Genomic DNA, 17766 nt, shown 5'->3' with positions numbered 1-17766 from the left:
GTCGCCCCGCTCAGGGCTGCCGGGAACTGAAGGGTTGTACACTGCCACGGGATTTGACCTGCTCGAGCGCCGAGGAAGAGGGTTCAACTGACCTTGGTGACCTGAGCAGGCGCTCGCGTGGGCTAATCTAGGCCAGGTGTGGAGGCGCAGAACTGTGGGCGTGGGAACCGCGTGTGCAGGACAGGCTGGTGTGTGCAGGGGTGAAGGAACTTCCTGACTGGCCTCCCTTGGGTGAGGGGGGCCACAGCAAGTCCCATGACTGGCCTGGCAGAGCTCCTGGCCTGTGTCCCCTGCAATCAACAGGGGCTGGGACATCCTTTCTCCTCTAGCCAAATGGGGATGATTCCTAATGAGCCAGGCTAGGGCCAGAAAGATGCTTTTGCCGGGACTAGTACCTTGTTCCCTTTTCCCGGTCCCCTCGAGGCCAGCAGGTCCCAGGACCCAGGTCCCTATTGCTAAAAAGAAAGCCACCAGACCAAGATGGAATCCCTTGCCCCCAGAACAGCAGAGCAAGAGGAAACCGCACTTTCAACCTCTCCAGGAGTGGAAATTTTAAGCCAATAAATTTGGAATTTTCTGGTCAGCACCAAAGAGGTGATCTGTCCGACAGACAGACCCTCTCCACCCCCTAAGGGAAGAGGAGATAATCCACCTACTAAAAGCTCCCCGTCCTTCCCCCAAGGGAAGGTGGCCTAGCCTGAAGGATCCTTTCTTTTCTTTTGCTAATTTCTTGCCCCACTCTCCTCCCCATTAAAACCACAGTATTTTGTGTGGCCCCTCTCCACCCGCTAGACGGGAATGGCTTCATAAGGCCAATTAGATCTTCAAATGTACTCCGTTGAATCTCGGTTTTTTTGACCTCTACAAAGTAGCCCACACACCTTGGAAGTCGTGGCCTGCGACGGAAACTCCAGGTGCGTTTGTCTGAGCGGACTTTTACAGACTTCACCCTTCCCGGCTCTTCCCCAGCCTTACAGTGAACAGTCTGTCCCCAGGAATGATCGTCACACTATTTGGAATGGCCTGAACATGTGCCAGTCAGAATGGACACCAGGCACGGCAGAGCAGAGTCCAGCTGGATTAGGGAGGGGAGGAGGGGAAGGGAGCGGGCAGTTGAGGTGGCAGGAATAAAACAAGGCCACTTAGGGAGCTGGGGACAATGACCAATAATCAGTATTTCTGAACTCCCAATATTTTAACCACTGGCAAGGCCATATGAGTGTGTCCGAGGTGCATCTACCCAAGAAGGAAACGTATTTGGAGTTCCACTGAGAGATGCATTTGCTGTGGACTGAATGTTCACCTCCCCCTCCCACAAATTTCTATGTTGAAGCCCTAATTCCCAGCGGGATGGCATGTGGAGATATGGGGGGGGGGGGTAGTTAGGCTCAGGGGAAGTGGTAAAGGCAGATCCCCTCCAGGAACCCAGACCACACAGCTAAGCACAGCGATTCAGCCTCTGACCTCAGTGACTGACTTCTGTGACATCCAGATGGCTCCAGAAGAAATCAGCTTCCCTCAAAGAAGACGCTACGCAAGCCAATTAGTTACAGTGGGGTGAGGTCAGGGCCAACCTCAGGGTTAATTGCTCGCCTACTGGGCTTTTCAGTGCATGGGACTTTGCTACCAGTTAAGATAAAATCTGTGATGCTAAGTGAATACAATCCTTTGTCAGCTCTAAACAAACAGTTAGGAAAGCAGACAAGGACTGACTGGATTTGCCAATAATTGATAACATCTGTCAACACACAGAATTCAAACGCTGCTCGGCCTACAGTCACCCACAATGGCACCTGCTTGTTGCCTCGAGCCTAAATACAACCTCTTTAATTGTTGACCTAGAACCTGGGGTTGTTTGAGGAAAGTAGCTCTACACTCGGAGGATTTCAAGTCATGAAAAGTCATCCATCTCGTCTCTTGTTCATAGAATAAACAACGTCCTGCTAGAATTGGATATTCTAACCCGCACCTAATATTCTGAAGCAATGTTTCCCACCAAAACTCGTCACATATTAGCATCACCCGGGAAACTATTAAGATTCTCGGTGCCCCCCGGCGGGGGTGCCTGGGTGGCTCTGTCAGTTAAGTGTCCCACTCTTGATTTCAACTCAGGTCACGATTCCCCGGGTCATGGGATTGAGCCCCACATCGGGCTTGGGATTCTCTTTCCCTCTCTCTTGCCACGCTCTCTCTCTCTCTCTCTCTCAAAATAAATAAACCTAAAAAAATTTTTTTTTAAAACTCTCTGAATGCCCAGACTACAGTCCACATGCGTTAACCACAGTTTCTGAGGGTAGAACCCAGCATCGGTTATGTTGCAAAACTCCCCCATGAGATTCTCCGGTCCAATCACTTCTAAGAACTCGTGCTCTAACAATCTACTTCCCTTCATCCCGTATCCTGGCCATGGCCGGTCTCTAGCAAAACCCATCCTCCCCTCTCCCAGCCCCCCATGCCGAGGGCCACCATATAACTTACATTTCTTCTAATTGTCCATACAGTGAAACCCATACAAGCCAGCTCAAGCAAAGTGAATGAGTGTGTGTGTGTGTGCGCGCACATGTGTGCATGAGTGTGTGTGTGTGTGTGTGTATGCAACAAGACATGTTCAAAGGAGCCACGGAAAGGCGCTAGCGAAAAGCAGAGAAGGCAGGGTCCACCCGGAGGCCGATAGGAGGCGCCCTGGGCAGTGGTTCCAACCTGGGCCGGGACTGCTTCACCTCTTGCTAGGTATTTGATCTCAGGGAAGGCACATTTGCCCTCTCTGACCCTCAGTCTCCTTTTCTACTAAACTGGGCTCAAAACACCTGTTTCTCAGGGCTGTTTGGAGGAATAAATGATCTAGAGCACTCAGTGTGATGTCTGATTCACCCTACATGGTCCACTCTGTGAGCTTTGCGGTAATAACAATGACAATCACTATTATTTTTATTTGCGATGAAACCTCAGGAGCCTGCTAACAAACACAGTATCAGGTTTGGGGCCTCAGGATGGGGAAGACTTTTGGCAGACGACGGGTCCCGCGGGAAGGCACAATAAAGGCGTGGGGGGGATGGGGAGCTCTGAACGCCCTGTGCCGCAAATGTGGGGCCGCCTCCCCAGTTTGAGTGTGAGAAGACATTCGTATTTTTTCCTCTTTTTTTCCTCTCCTCTTTTCCCCCAGTGTCCAGTGAGTGCTGGGCCCAGAGGGAGGTCTCAGAAGACATGCTGAGTAAACACTGAAATGATGGGCTGGGTTCAGTGAGTCCAGGAAGGAATCACTCAAGAAAGTGAAAGTCAATTTCCTGGATCAACGCACAGTTTCCTTGGACTCAGGAGAGCCGAGCTAAATTTTCCTTTCACCCAAGGCAGAGCATTCATATCGCGCATAAGTAAGACGGCAGGCCCCTGTAAGGGATATCAGAGATGACAGAGCACTATTCCCTTGCCTCAGCGTCCAGGGGAACACTTCCTCAGTATCCTTCCAGCCTCTCTCTCCAGCCGTCATCCCTCCCAAGTCTGGTGAAGGGCACTGTCCAATCGCAGCTCCAACGGCACAAGGGTCAATACGAATCAAGAAAAAAAATGCAATCCTCCCTGGTGCGCTCAGAGAGAAAGAAACATTTCCTTTCCCCCCTTTCCTTAGAGCCCTAACTATACAACACTTATTATAAATTCCTTCTCTGCCCCTTTGGGATGTGAGTAAATCTCCTTAAAAGGGAGATAAACCTCTGAGCACCTGTGCAACTCAGAAGCCTGTTGGGTCTCTCCCAGGGCTCAAAAGAGGGTGAGCACCTGACTTTGGCCATGCCTCGCTCCGGGGTGCAGAACTAGCCCCTGTCGCACAGGATACCAGAAGTTTCCTTCTGCCTTTGGGTAGAGGCAATGAGCCAACAAGATGGCCGCCCCATTACCAGGTAAGCTGGGACCAGGTGCGGGTGACAAACGGTGCTGCTAATGCTCCTGCTTGACAACCACTTGTCATTTCACGTGACAACACTGTGCAGCTCGTTGTATCAGCCTGACTAGACAGAGGGATGAGGCTCCTTCCCGTCGCCGTAATCTCTCAGCCGGTCGCCTGTGATGCGCATCCTGTTCTGGTTTGATGCTTATTCGACAAACTTCTTTTTTTTCTCTCTCTCTCGCTTCGTGGAGAGGTTTTCTGGGGGAGGGGGAGATTTTGGTCGAGGCTGACAGTACAGGGTAGCTACTGTTAATTCAAGAGAGATGTGGTGCCCACCTGATTGTGGTCACAGGTCAAGGTCAAGTTGTGATTACTGTCTTCCATGCCTCATCCCGTGAATTCTCCCTCAAAGGGTACTAGGTAGCAGTCCAAAGGGTCCACGGATAGAAAGCACAAAGCCATGAACTTATGGTGGTAACAAATTCAGTCTTCGTTTCACTGACTTCTAACTCAAATTTAGTCGCATCTCCTTGCATTGTGAGGGTCTGCAACAAACGCGGTCGTATTAACCATGCCTGTGACCAACACCCACACCCGCAAAAAAACCTCACGGACATCTTCGTGCCACGTCAGAGCGGGGGCAGACACCGCAAAATATTGTGGACGCTCCTTACTACTCCAAGATTACGGTTGCTATTGGATCTGCTGCTCGGGGACAGGAGACACGAGGAAGTCAGGTGTCCAAGACCCGGAGACAGGCGGCCGGCCTCCACAGAGGTTTAGTCAAAACAACAGAGACCCTCTACCCCCCCCACCCAACACCGTCAGGCCAACGGGAACCGCAGGGCAACGAGAAGAGCCAAGGAGAGAAAAAAATAACATGCCAAGGAACCCTCTCTGAAGTTCAGCGCAAAGGGAAGATCTAAAGCATATATCTCCGATAAACCCACCCCTACGCTGCAACACAAAGTGTGCCAAAAGGAACCAGACGGGTGGGGAACTGAGGGTGACCACCGCAGTAACTCACGTCTCCACACCGAAGGCCCACCAGGAGGGAGAGCAGGTCCCTCTCTGGAGATAAAAACAAAACTCGTCTAAGTCTCTACGGTTCTACCAAGATGTCCAGCTTCCAAGGACAAAATTATGAAGCAAATGAAAAGGTAAGGAAAACAACAACAATAATACGCTCCCAAGAGACAGCGATAGTAAGGGCCAGACTTGGGTATGACATAGATGTTCGAACTATCTGATGTGGATTTTTTTTCTAAAACGAACAAACAGGTGAAAGTCTGTAATGCGTAAGGTGAACGTTATGCAAGATCAGATGAGTAATTTCATTGGAGAGATGGAAACTGTGGGAATCCAATGGAAACGCTAGAAATGAAAAAATACCGTAATGAAAATGGAGAACAGGGCATCTGAGAGCTTGAGTCAATATCAAACGGTCTAACCTTCATCTAATGGAATCGCAGGAGAAGACAGGGAGAGAGCAGGGCAGAAGAAGTATGTAAGGATATAATGACCTAGGATTTTCCAGATTAGTGACAGACGGCAAACCACAGATCCAAGATCCTCAAAGAACACCAAGCAAGCCAGCAAGATAAATATCACACACATGTGCACACAGGCATGCCGTACTTGAACTCGTGAAAATAAAAGCAAAGAGAAAATCGCAAAGACAGCCAGAGAAAAGACAAAGAGAAACAAGGTAAGAGTTACAGATCTGAACTCGTTTGTTATTGGATGTATGGATGTATGCATGGATAGATGGATGGATAGATGACCGATCGACTAATCGATCAATGTGCATGTGGTCTAAGCATGGGTTACTATACATGCAAATATTTTTATCTCTTTCCACTGAGAGGGACTAGAAGCAGTGACCCTCCAGTAGCAATGAACACACACACACACACACACACACACACACACACACACACACACACCCAGGTCTTGGTTTTTCAATACCATTTTCCAGGGGCGCCTGGGTGGCTCAGTCAGTTAAGCGTCCGACTTCGGCTCAGGTCATGACCTCATGGTTTGTGAGTTCGAGCCCCGTGTCGGGCTCTGTGCTGACAGCTCGGAGCCTGGAACCTGCTTCGGATTCTGTGTCTCCCTCTCTCTTTCTGCCCCTCCCCGCGCTCTCACTCTGTCCGTCTCTCTCTCTCTCTCTCTCTCTCTCTCTCTCTCTCAAAAATAGATAAACACTAAAAAAAGTTAAAAAAATAAGTAAATACCATTTCCAATCAAAGAAACTAGGGTTTGTTGGAGAACTGATTCCAGGGCCTGAGCAGAGGAAGTAGCAAAAGCTCCTAGAGAGTCTTGTGAGACCACAAAGTAAGGAAGTGCCAAGAAAGAAAGGAGGAAGGAAGGGAGGGAGGGAGGGAGGAAGGAAGGAAGGGAGGGAGGGAGGGAGGGAGGAAGGAAGGAAGGGAGGAAGGGAGGAAGGGAGGGAGGGAGGGAGGGAGGGAGGAAGGAAGGAAGGAAGGAAGGGAGGGAGGGAGGAAGGGAGGGAGGGAGGGAGGGAGGGAGGGAGGAAGGGAGGGAGGGAGGAAGGGAGGGAGGGAGGGAGGGAGGGAGGAAGGAAGGAAGGGAGGGAGGGAGGAAGGAAGGGAGGGAGGAAGGGAGGGAGGAAGGAAGGAAGGAAGGGAGGGAGGGAGGAAGGAAGGGAGGGAGGAAGGAAGGAAGGAAGGGAGGGAGGGAGGAAGGAAGGAAGGAAGGGAGGGAGGGAGGAAGGAAGGGAGGGAGGAAGGAAGGAAGGGAGGGAGGAAGGAAGGAAGGAAGGGAGGGAGGAAGGAAGGGAGGGAGGAAGGAAGGGAAGGAGGGAGGGAGGGAGGGAGGAAGGGAGGAAGGGAGGAAGGAAGGAAGGAAGGAAGGAAGGAAGGAAGGAAGGAAGGGGAAGAGGAAGAGGAAAAGGAAGAGGAAAAGGAAAAAGAAAGAAGATGGGCAAGCATGTCGGAAGAGTACAGGAACCAACCCAGAAGACCTCCCGATGGCCGAAGCTGGACCTTGTTCAACAAGATAACACTATTAGATTACAACCCAAATAACTCGAAAACGTTTACGAATCCATACGGATATAAGCAATAACTGAATAAAAAGGTGAATGATGATGATGTAACTCTTCCTTAAAGAAGAATTCCAATTAATAAGTTTAGAAAAATGGGGGAAGTAGGAAAACCACCATTATAAAACCCCAGTAATGACTGCCATGGGCAGGACCCACCAATGGAGGCTAAGGCTGGTGCGCAAAGGTAAAAGCAGGAAGAGAATATTTACAAGGTTTCAGAATACTTAGTAATTACAAAGGGAGCTCGGCGTGCAAAGTCCTGGCCTACACCGTGTCGACCAGGCTATTGAGGCTAACATCTCGGAGATGAGCAGTGACACCACGTGTCCCCCAGTAGGACGCACTGGGGTGGTACGTAATCTCTGTTACCTTTTTCCCAATAACACGACAACTTCAACACGATCATGGAAAAACATTAGACAAGCCCAAATTGAGGGACCTTCTAACAAAGCAACTGATGCAACTCTTCAAAAGAGTCGAGCTCAGGAAAGAACGGGGATTGAGGATTTGTCACAGACTTGAGGGGGACCAAGGGGACGGGACGACTCAGTGCCATTGAGGATCTGGGGTTCAATCCTGGAACAGGAAAAGCAGCTGGTGGAAAACTGGTGAAATCTGAATACATTCTGCAGCTTTGTTTTTAAAAAATGGATCGCTCGTCTGACATTGACACATGTTTTTAATATAAAATGGTTAGTAAAGACCCAAAGCCCCAAGGAGTCCGGGAGAAAGAGCTGGGCGCCAACATGGAGAACTTCCTGAAAATACACTCCATGTCAGATGCCAGTACATAGATCTAAATGGCATTTCCTTTGCATTTCCCATGTTAATAAAATATTGGAGAGATCAGTTTTATAAATTAGAATTTTATAATATGGCCATGGTTTATCCTTCTTAGGACTCCATGAGAGGGCGCTTGGGTGGCTCAGTCGGTTAAGGGTCCGACTTCGGCTCAGGTCATGATCTCGCGGTCCCTGAGTTCCAGCCCCACGTTGGGCTCTGTACTGACAGCTCAGAGCCTGGAGCCTGCTTCGGATTCTGTGTCTCCCTCTCTCTCTGCCCTCCCCCGCTCGCTCGCTCTCCCTCTCTCTCTCTCTCTCAAAAATAAATAAACATTTTAAAAAAATGTTTTTTAGGAAAAAGGACTCCATGAGAAGGCATTTACACTTAATAGATGATGGGATTTGTATAAAACCCCGGAGCAAACCAACTAATGGAAGGTAGAGTTGAAATGCCAAGAGCCTTGGTATAGGCTTTAGGGTCCCTGAATGTCAGTCAACTGATTCCATCCTCCGGTGAGCTCTGTGCCCGAGAAGCAGCATGGGGGAGATTTGGACATATAATATAGGCAAACCGTTAAAACCTCATTGTGCTCCACCCTCCCTCCCTGACATTTACCTTAGCTGCTAGAAAAAAGCCTTCTCTCTCTTATTTGAAGGACATATTGGCAGGACATCATTCAACTTCGTTAACTTCGCACGGAGGTCCCTGCTCATGGGAGCTTTGGCCTGCTGGTCAACCTCATTTTCCTTGTTGTCTAGTTCTCAGCTGGCATGGCCGCCCCTTACTGGCCTTCGTTAGAATAGGCATGGCTGGCTCCTCCCTGGTCTTGCCCTTCTCTCTCCTTCCTCCTCATCTTGCCCCGAAGCCCTCCTCCCTCGTATTTTCTCTTCTTCTTCATCATCCTTTCATTTGTAAGGGCTCCAGGAAAAGCTCATTGTTAGGTGGCCCACTATGATGACACCGCTGGGGCTATGATGTCAGTACTTGGGGGTGCCCAGATGAGGAGAGAGATAAGAGAGATGAATGAGGACGAAGTAGGGCTGCTCCATGGGGCAGGTTTGAGCCCAGCCCTGGATTCAGAGCAGAGCCTGGTCCACACTGGGGTGGATAGGAAGCTGAGAGCATAGCATCACCCAATTTTTTCATGGAATCAGATTTTGCCTTGCCGATTTCTGAATTCACAACGGGCTAACTGGAGGGGACTTTCAAAAAAGCAGTCCTCCAACAAACTGAGGATATTCTGAAGGAGGAAAATAACTCACCCCTTTTTTACCAAGCATGGAAAAATTTGGAGTTATCTAGTACATCTACAGAGAGATTTTTGTATTAGATACTGTTGCAGGGGGAAAAAAATCAATTCCCAAGAAATTTAAGGCTATGTAAGAACTCTTAAGTCATATGAAGCCTAACTCACGGGGGGAAATTATGAATGGTGGCAAGATACAAATGTTGAATTACTGTCTAATCAATTAAAGATAGTTTTAAACTGGTGGCAAAATGTAAGGTTATTCCACAGTCAGAATGGAATCCTTCGAAATTAAGACATGACTTCCACGCAAGCATCAAAAGTCTTTGCTCAGATGGGGCCCTGAGAGCCCAAAGTTTTAAGATTAGAAGTGGGGTTCTCTGGGCGCCTGGGTGGCTCAGTCGGTTGAGTGTCCACCCTCGGCTCCGGTCATGATCTCGAGGTCTGTGGGTTCGAGCCCCGCGTCAGGCTCTGTGCTGACAGCTCGGAGCCTGGAGCCCGCTTCGGATTCTGTGTCTCCCTCTCTCTCTGCCCTCCCCCACTCGCACTCTGTCTCTCTGTCTCTCAAAATAAATAAACATAATTTTTAAAAATTTTTTAAAAAGAAGTGGGGTTCTCTGTTCTTACTACCAAATGTTACACATCAGCGTAGAAGGTGAAATTTGAAAATACCCATTCATGAACCATTGGCCACCTCATTCTTCAGGAAAATCCAGAGTGGGGGCCAGCCCTCTCAGTCTCCCAGACGTCTACCTCTGAAACCTGCCTCTCCCTGCCCACGTCTTCTTTGGATGGTGCTTTTGAATCTTAATGGAAAAGGCACATTTGAAGGATGAGTTCTTACAAGGAAGAGAATTTTTTTTCTTTCGTCTCCAGCTCTTGGTGCCTTGGATAGCTTTGTGGTTACCGCAGAGTCCTAAAAAGAATGTTCTAATGTCAAAAGGGTGGTAGGTTCTGGTAACCACCTGGGATTTGCACATCGCTTTTATTGACTTGTCCTTATGCCACGCAGCACCTTTTAGTAAATTGCGCAAATGTAGCAAGTTCAGCTGTCCCGGGTAAGAGAAAGCAGTGGAAAGCAGTGGTACATAAAATATTTACAAATCCTTTCAACTAAATACTAGTTTTTCTTTCTTTTTTTTAATCACTATATTTTGTTTTACTAACCTTTTCTACAGTTTCTCCAGAGCTTGTCAACTCTTCCTTAATGAAAATTTGGGGGCTAAAAAATATTCACGTGCTCCTCAAGTTGTGATTCTCATCTTCCAAAGTGTACTCCAGGGTGCAGTATTCTCCTGAGACCAGAAGGGGTGTTACCAAAGCCAGCGTGTTCAACGGGCCATGCGATTCCAGCTCATGTAACGACCTGCCAGCCTCAGGAGAATAAGATCACATAGCTCTGCGTTTTCCCAACCCCGTGACATTGGGCTGCACAGATACGTCTGTTGGCCTGAAACAAAGGAGATCCTTTTTTCTAGTCTTCTCTGCAGGTCAGACCGCACCCGCAAAAGCCACATCCAGGGCTGGTCATCAGACCTGAGAACCGTAAGGATGGCAGCATGCCTGGTTGGGAGAGAACGACCCAGTGTGAAAGGGAGGGCTGGACCCCTCTCCGAGCGGAATAACCGAAGCTGTGGAAGCTGCGGGAAGCCCTGTGTGAGGACGCAGAGCAATGGAAGTCTAGTACCAAGGGCTGATATGCAACAACAAGCTTATGTTTGTCTGTAGATTCCAATGTGTGATGGGGGTGATAAGGACCTAGCGAGAGAGGTCAGACCCGGGCAATCTGTACTGGGCCTGGAGCCCAGGGGTTCCCAGCCGGACCCCTGATCGGAAAGGGGTTATGGAAGGTTTTCCAAACATGAGGCAGCAAATTGAACTGGAATTCCGACTGCTACTCCCAGACCTGACTCAGTGAATTAGCTCTCTCCTTCTTCCTGTCTTCCAGACGGAACTGCTCTGTCTTCTGCAGAAGCAGTGTGAGAATTCTAGGTCAGCAAAAAACACAGAAACACTGATTCAAAGGGATCCGTGTTCCCCTCTGTGTACTGCAGCATTAGCTACAATAGTCAAATTATCGAAGCAGCCCAAGTGATATACACAATGGAATATTACTCAGCCATTAAAAAAAAAAAATCTTGCTGTTTGCAATGAGCCAGAAAGTAGAATGCTAAGTGAACTAGGCCAATCAGAGGAAGACGAATATCAGATTATTTCATTCATATGTGGAATTTAAAACACAAAACAGATGAACATATGGGGGGGGGGAAGAGAGGGAAACAAACCATAAGAGACTCTTTTTTTTTTTAATTTTTTTTTTCAACGTTTATTTATTTATTTTTGGGACAGAGAGAGACAGAGCATGAACGGGGGAGGGGCAGAGAGAGAGGGAGACACAGAATCGGAAACAGGCTCCAGGCTCCGAGCCGTCAGCCCAGTGCCCGACGCGGGGCTCGAACTCACGGACCGCGAGATCGTGACCTGGCTGAAGTCGGACGCTTAACCGACTGCGCCACCCAGGCGCCCCTAGAGACTCTTAATGATAGAGAACCAACTGAGGGTTGCTGGAGGGAGCAGGGGTGGGGGGATGGGCTACATAAATGAGTGACGGGCACTAAGGAAAGCACTTGTGATGAACGCTGGGTGTCGTATGTAAGTAATGAATCACTAAATTCTACTCCTGGAACCAATACTGCACTGTATGTTAACTAACTAGAACTTAAACAAAAACTTTAAATACACACACACACACACACACACACACACACACACACTGATCCCAAGAATAAGCTGATTTCAAAAGACAGTTTCAGATCTGTCCCTGAGCCAGATTCTACCTGTAGAATCCGGAACCCAGGTTCTATCTGTAAGGTAATCCAAGTCCCTACAGGGAAAGTGGCTACAGCCCCCACTCCTCTCACTGGATTTGACCCGCGCCTCAACCAAATGCTGTATTTCCCTCCCAGAACAGTGAGGATGTTTTTTGTGTTTCTTTTTTAAATTTTTTAACGTTTATTTATTTTCTGGAGAGAGAAAGAGACAGAGCATGAACGGGGGAGGGTCACAGAGAGAGGGAGACACAGAATCCGAAACAGGCTCCAGGCTCCGAGGTGTCGGCCCAGAGGCGGACGCGGGGCTCGAACCCACAGACCGCGAGATCATGACCTGAGCCGAAGTCGGATGCTCAACCGACTGAGCCGCCCAGGCGCCCCAGTGAGGATGTTTTTTTAAAAAAAAATCCCACAGGTTTTTCAGGAATCTAGGGTATCCTAGGTAGGGTGTGGCTCTGGGGAACCTGGATTCCAGTCTGTGCTGTGTCACTTATGAGACCCTGCACGTGTCACCTCAAGACCTCAGCCTCCATATTGGAAAGCGAGGAAATGGGCATAAAGGATCATGAGCTTTGACGTGTCTGCAGGGTGACTCCGTGGGCACAGATGTGCATCATCATCACTGCCCGCCCATCCCCCCAACACACAGGCGTAACCGTGAATTCGGTGTCCGTGGCACCCCTGGGCATCTCTAATTATTTCAAAGGATGCTGAGATAGTTTCAAAAGAAGGAACTGATGTGAATTCACTTTAATTTTAAAACAGATAACACACTGGAGCGCCTGGGTGGCTCAGTAGGTTAAGCGTCCGACTTTGGCTCAGGTCATGACCTCCCGGTTCAGTGGGTTCGAGCCCCACTTGGGCTCTGCGCTAATGGCTCACAGCCTGCAGCCGGCTTCGGATTCTGTGTCTCCCTCTCTCTCTGCCCCTCCTCCGCTCACGCTCTGCCTCACTCTCTCTCAAAAATAAATACGTGTAAAAAAAAAATTTTGTAATTGTTTGAAAAATAGGTGACATATTACCAGATACTTTCTCCTCTCCCCCCGCCCCCACCTCGCCTGGGAATGTGTAAGTGAAGATTTGGGCGTCACTAACCTAATTAGAGGACGTTCTAAGCCCCGCAAGACCAAAAAACCCATTGGGAGCTTTTTGAATTTCAAATGGGAGGGATGGATGGAGGCCAGGAGCGAGGGTGGGCAGACACGGATGCATCCCTGTGCCGGTGCTATTTAGCTCTATCACGTCCTGCTTTGTTAACGTTGAATCCGCGCAGCGTGGTCTTGCTCAGTCAATGCTCTGCTGGGCCACAGGGTCCTCGGGAGACCCAGAGACAGATGGATCAGCTAGAGAGCATCAGAATGAGGGCGCATCACCCTCACACACACGTACACACACACACACACACACACACACACACACACACACGTGAGTGCGCACACACGCTCCTCCAGAGCCAGCATCACACATCTGACCGCACGTCAAGTGTCACTGCTGCCCTGGCTCCCCTTCTCTGCGTGCAGGCCAAGCTCAAGCCACACCGGATCAGTTCCATTCCTTTATGCTTGCCCTGTTCCCTTCTACCACAGGACCTTTGGACATGCTCTTCCCTCTACATGCAATCTTCTCACCTCTTCACCTGGTTACCCACTTATTCTTTAACCTAATTCAACCATCACTAACCTCCCCAACTATATCAGTTCCCCCTGCTAGACACTCTTACTGTTCTCTGAGTCTTTTATTTGAAGGATTTATCAGAGTTAGAATGTTCCATTTGTGTGTACAATTATTGTAAAATCCCTCTTCAGCAGATAGACTCTGGAGGAAGGAAAAGACCATTTCTGTTTAAGTATCCAGCACAGTGCCTGGCACACAATATCCGCTCCATAAATATTTTTTTAAGTTTTTATTTAAATTCCAGTTACTTGGGGCGCCTGGGTGGCGCAGTCAGTTAAGCGTCCGACTTCAGCCAGGTCACGATCTCGCGGTCCGTGAGTTCGAGCCCCACGTCGGGCTCTGGGCTGATGGCTCAGAGCCTGGAGCCTGTTTCCGATTCTGTGTCTCCCTCTCTCTCTGCCCCTCCCCCGTTCATGCTCTGTCTCTCTCTGTCCCAAAAATAAATAAACGTTGAAAAAAAAAAATTTTTTTTAAATAAATAAATAAATAAATAAATAAATAAATTCCAGTTACTTAACATACAACGTAATATTCGTTTCAGGTGTACAATATAGTGATTCTTCAGTAGTATTTTTAAATAAATGTTTAAATGTCATTTCATGGGTCATAATGCCTGGTTGCAAACACATATTCATCATAGTAAGAATGATAAAAACCCAGCTATAATAAAAATATAATCATCCTAATAAAAAGAAATGAAGCATGTATTAGTGTTAATGCCAACAGCCTTATCAAGAACGAAGCAGGAGGGGAGTCCCCAAGAATGCACTCATTTATGCAACAAGCCATTTCTGAGTGCTTAGCATGTGATACACTGTGGGGATCAACCATGAAGAGATGCCTCTGTTCTCAAAGAGACCAAGATCCAGTAGATAGATAGTGTCTCCAGAAAGGGAAAACAAGTACACAAAATTCAGAACAAGTTGCCCACTGGGGAGGGGAAAGGGATTGGTAAAAGGGAGGATTGTGAATACACATTAAATGAGACATTCGTACAAGGTTTCAACTCGCAAATGAAAAAGGGGCCTTGGGATATCTCTATAAAATCGAAGAATTCACCGAACAGAAAATGACCATTCTCTGTAAGTTTCTAATTAATTGCACTATAGCTTCATCTGGTTGTGCTAGTACCTGTCACTAATCCATGCGGGACAAATATTGCAGGGTGGGGTTGTAATGGTTCTTGCTAAAAAACAAAAGCAAAAACAAAAAACCAATTGGCTGTAAGAGACACCACTGCGCATTTCTAGATGGGAACGCAGTGACTGTCATGGGGCACCTGCAGAATAACTCCGTTAACGGTGCTGGACAAGGAAGAAAAGGGGCCGCCAGCCCAGGAGAACCTCAAACAGGTGCCCGAGCCAGAGCCACGTGGCCCCCGGGGACACACCCAGCTCCCTGGCTCTTTATTCCAAAGGGACTCCAGCCATCAGTGCTCCCAGGCAACTTTCCTATTCCATCCATGCTAACTAAAAACAGACAACCACAAATCACTAGGCATTTGAGGAAAAGCAGCAACATAAAAAAGAAAGAATGATAAACAGGAGGGGGGAAACTCCACTCCTGAAGAAATTTAAAGATGATGGAGAGTCAGGGCACCAGGGTGGCTCAGTCAGTTAAGCGTCCGACTGCGGCTCAGGTCATGATCTCACGGTTCGTGGGTTCCAGACCCACGTCGGGCTCTGTGCTGACAGCTCGGAGCCTAGAGCCTGCTTTGGATTCTGTGTCTCCCTCTCTCTGCCCCGTGCATGCTCTGTTTCTGTCTCTCTCTCTCTCTCAAAAATAAATGAATATTTTTTAAACATTAGAAAAGAAAAAAGGAAGTCAGTGAAACGAAGCATTCACCATTCTGTGAAACATTATTATCAGACTCAAATTCTAATTCCAACCAAACCATCAAATGGGAAGCCAAATTTATTTTTTTGTTATTTTTTAAAATGTTTATTTTTTTATTTTTGAGAGAGAGAAAGAGCGCGCACGAGGAGGAGAGGGGCAGAGAGAGAGCGCGAGGGAGAGAGAATCCCGAGCGGGCCCCACTCTGCCAGCACAGAGCCGGATGCGGTGCTCGAACTCAGAAACCGTGAGATCATGAGCCAAGCCAAAATCAAGAGTCAGGACAACTCAACCGACGGAGCCACCCAGGCACCCAGGAAACCACATTTAAAAAGAGTTCAAGACATGCAAGGATTCGAAGACTTGTCTTCTGTGTCCCTTTTCTGGGAGACCGCATAAAAAACGACCTCCAGCTTTTGGTTATTTGTAAAGAATAAGTTAAGAAAGAAGAAAACAAAAACCTGGGTAACAGCGGACCTCGTGAGGGCCTCCGAACTTAACAGCTCTGATGCAGGATTTAAGAGCGAGTGGGAGAAGGGCCGTCTCCAGGCAAGAAATTCTAGGGAGAAGGGCACCTGCACAGAGAGCGAGTCTGGGAAGGCAGAGGCCATGCTAAGGGGACTCAGTGCAGGGAGTAAACGATGAGAATTAGAAACGGCTCAACAAGAGAAACTTCTTTCGGACGCAGCGGTGATAGTGCTTAGGAACCAAGTCTCTGCAGCCGGAAGGCGTGGCTTCAGATCCCAACCCCGCCACTTACTAGCTGTGTGACCTTGGGCCAGGGGCTCAACATCTCTCACGCGGAGACGGTAACAGGACCAGCTCACGGGGCTGCTGTGAGAAGCTAAACGAGTCAGTGTGGGAAATGCTTTTAGGAAAGAACCCGTCACATAAAGTGCCATACAAAGGTCTGTTAAATAAAGAAGAAAACCAACGAACTACATGAAAATCGTGGTCATCCAAATAGAAAAAAACAGATCCCAATGACAGCGAGTTGATATTTTAAATTTTTTTTTTTTAACGTTTATTTATTTTTTGAGACAGAGAGAGACAGAGCATGAATGGGGGAGGGTCAGAGAGAGGGAGACACAGAATCTGAAACAGGCTCCAGGCTCTGAGCTGTCAGCACAGAGCCCGATGCGGGGCTCGAACTCACGGACCGCGAGATCGTGACCTGAGCCGAAGTCGGCCGCTTAACCGACTGAGCCACCCAGGCGCCCCGCGAGTTGATATTTTAAAGGCTGTTGAGGGGCGCCTGGGTGGCGCAGTCGGTTGAGCAGCCGACTTCAACCAGGTCACGATCTCACGGTCTGTGAGTTCGAGCCCCGCGTCGGGCTCTGGGCTGATGGCTCAGAGCCTGGAGCCTGTTTCCGATTCTGTGTCTCCCTCTCTCTCTGCCCCTCCCCCGTTCATGCTCTGTCTCTCTCTGTCCCAAAAATAAATAGACGTTGAAAAAAAAAAAAAAAAAATTTAAAAAAAAATAAAATAAAATAAAGGCTGTTGAAAACGGCTTAAAATGTCGGAAATGTGTTAAAACGTTTAAAATATATTTATTTATATGTGTATTTGTATAAATGTAAAATTTAAATATGTATTAATTCTTATTTAAATTTTAGTTAACAGACAGTGCAATACTGGTTTCAGGAGCAGAATTCAGTGATTCATCACTTGCCTGCAATACCCAGTGCTCATCCCAGCAAGTGCCCTCCTTAATGCCCATCCCCCATGTAGACCCTCCCCCACCCACCTCCCTCCAGCACCCCTCAATTCGTTGTCTATCGTTAACAGTCTCTTGCGGTTTGTTTCCCTCTCTTCTCTCCCCCCCTCCATATGTTCATCTGTTTTGTTTCTTAAACTCCACGTATGAGTGAAATCTTTTTTTTGTCTTTCTCTGATTGACTTATGTCACTTAGCATAATACATTCGAGCTCCCCGCCGTCGCAAATGGCAAGATTTCATTCTTTTCGATGGCTGAGTAATATTTAAGTACATATTAAACGCACCTTTTAAAGGGCACATCAAAGATATTGTTAAGTAAGTATGGGCTTAAAAATAATGAAAGGGATGGTTTCCAAGTGATAGAATCAAGTAAAAGCTTAAGGACAGTGTGTCGGGGCCGGGGACGGGGAGGGGGGAGCAGAGAGTGGAAAGCACACATTTCTCCTCCTAATGAGGCAAAAGCAGCCAGGAAAAACACACCTCCCCCAGGAAGAACACATCGGGGAAAAGAACCCCATATATGAGAAAGGCAGAGTCTGAGCACAGAACCAACTAAACCAGGGTGAGATTACACATAAGCGGCAGAGCGTAAGAAACAAGAATGCCTTTGCGCCTGCTCCCTGAGAATCAGCTAGATTCTCCTCCATCAGAGCGGAAGCCTCAGGATAACGTGGAGACAGGTAAACAGACCAGAGGTAGGACCAGGAGACCGTGACCCTCTACCGTG

At 48.1% G+C, this 17766-nt stretch overlaps 1 protein-coding gene across 6 annotated transcripts in view; it reads right to left on the bottom strand.

The window, feature by feature from the left end:
• Positions 1-17766, bottom strand: part of LPIN1 (lipin 1) — a 129395-nt gene that overhangs the window by 75035 nt on the left and 36594 nt on the right. The window contains exon 1 of one of the 6 annotated variants that reach the window (XM_086700048.1): positions 8352-8498. The exons of the other annotated variants lie outside the window; for them this stretch is intronic. The gene's annotated coding sequence lies outside the window, so the exon portion shown is untranslated. Of the gene's footprint in view, positions 1-8351; positions 8499-17766 lie in introns of those variants that run through there. 6 annotated transcript variants of the gene reach the window in all.

This window comes from Puma concolor, chromosome A3 (assembly GCF_028749965.1).
Source record: "Puma concolor isolate L17-30 chromosome A3, mPumCon1.1.hap2, whole genome shotgun sequence".
Taxonomy (NCBI): domain Eukaryota; kingdom Metazoa; phylum Chordata; class Mammalia; order Carnivora; family Felidae; genus Puma; species Puma concolor.
Note: the sequence above shows the minus strand (reverse complement) of the source record. Positions and strands in the feature narration are given on the sequence as shown.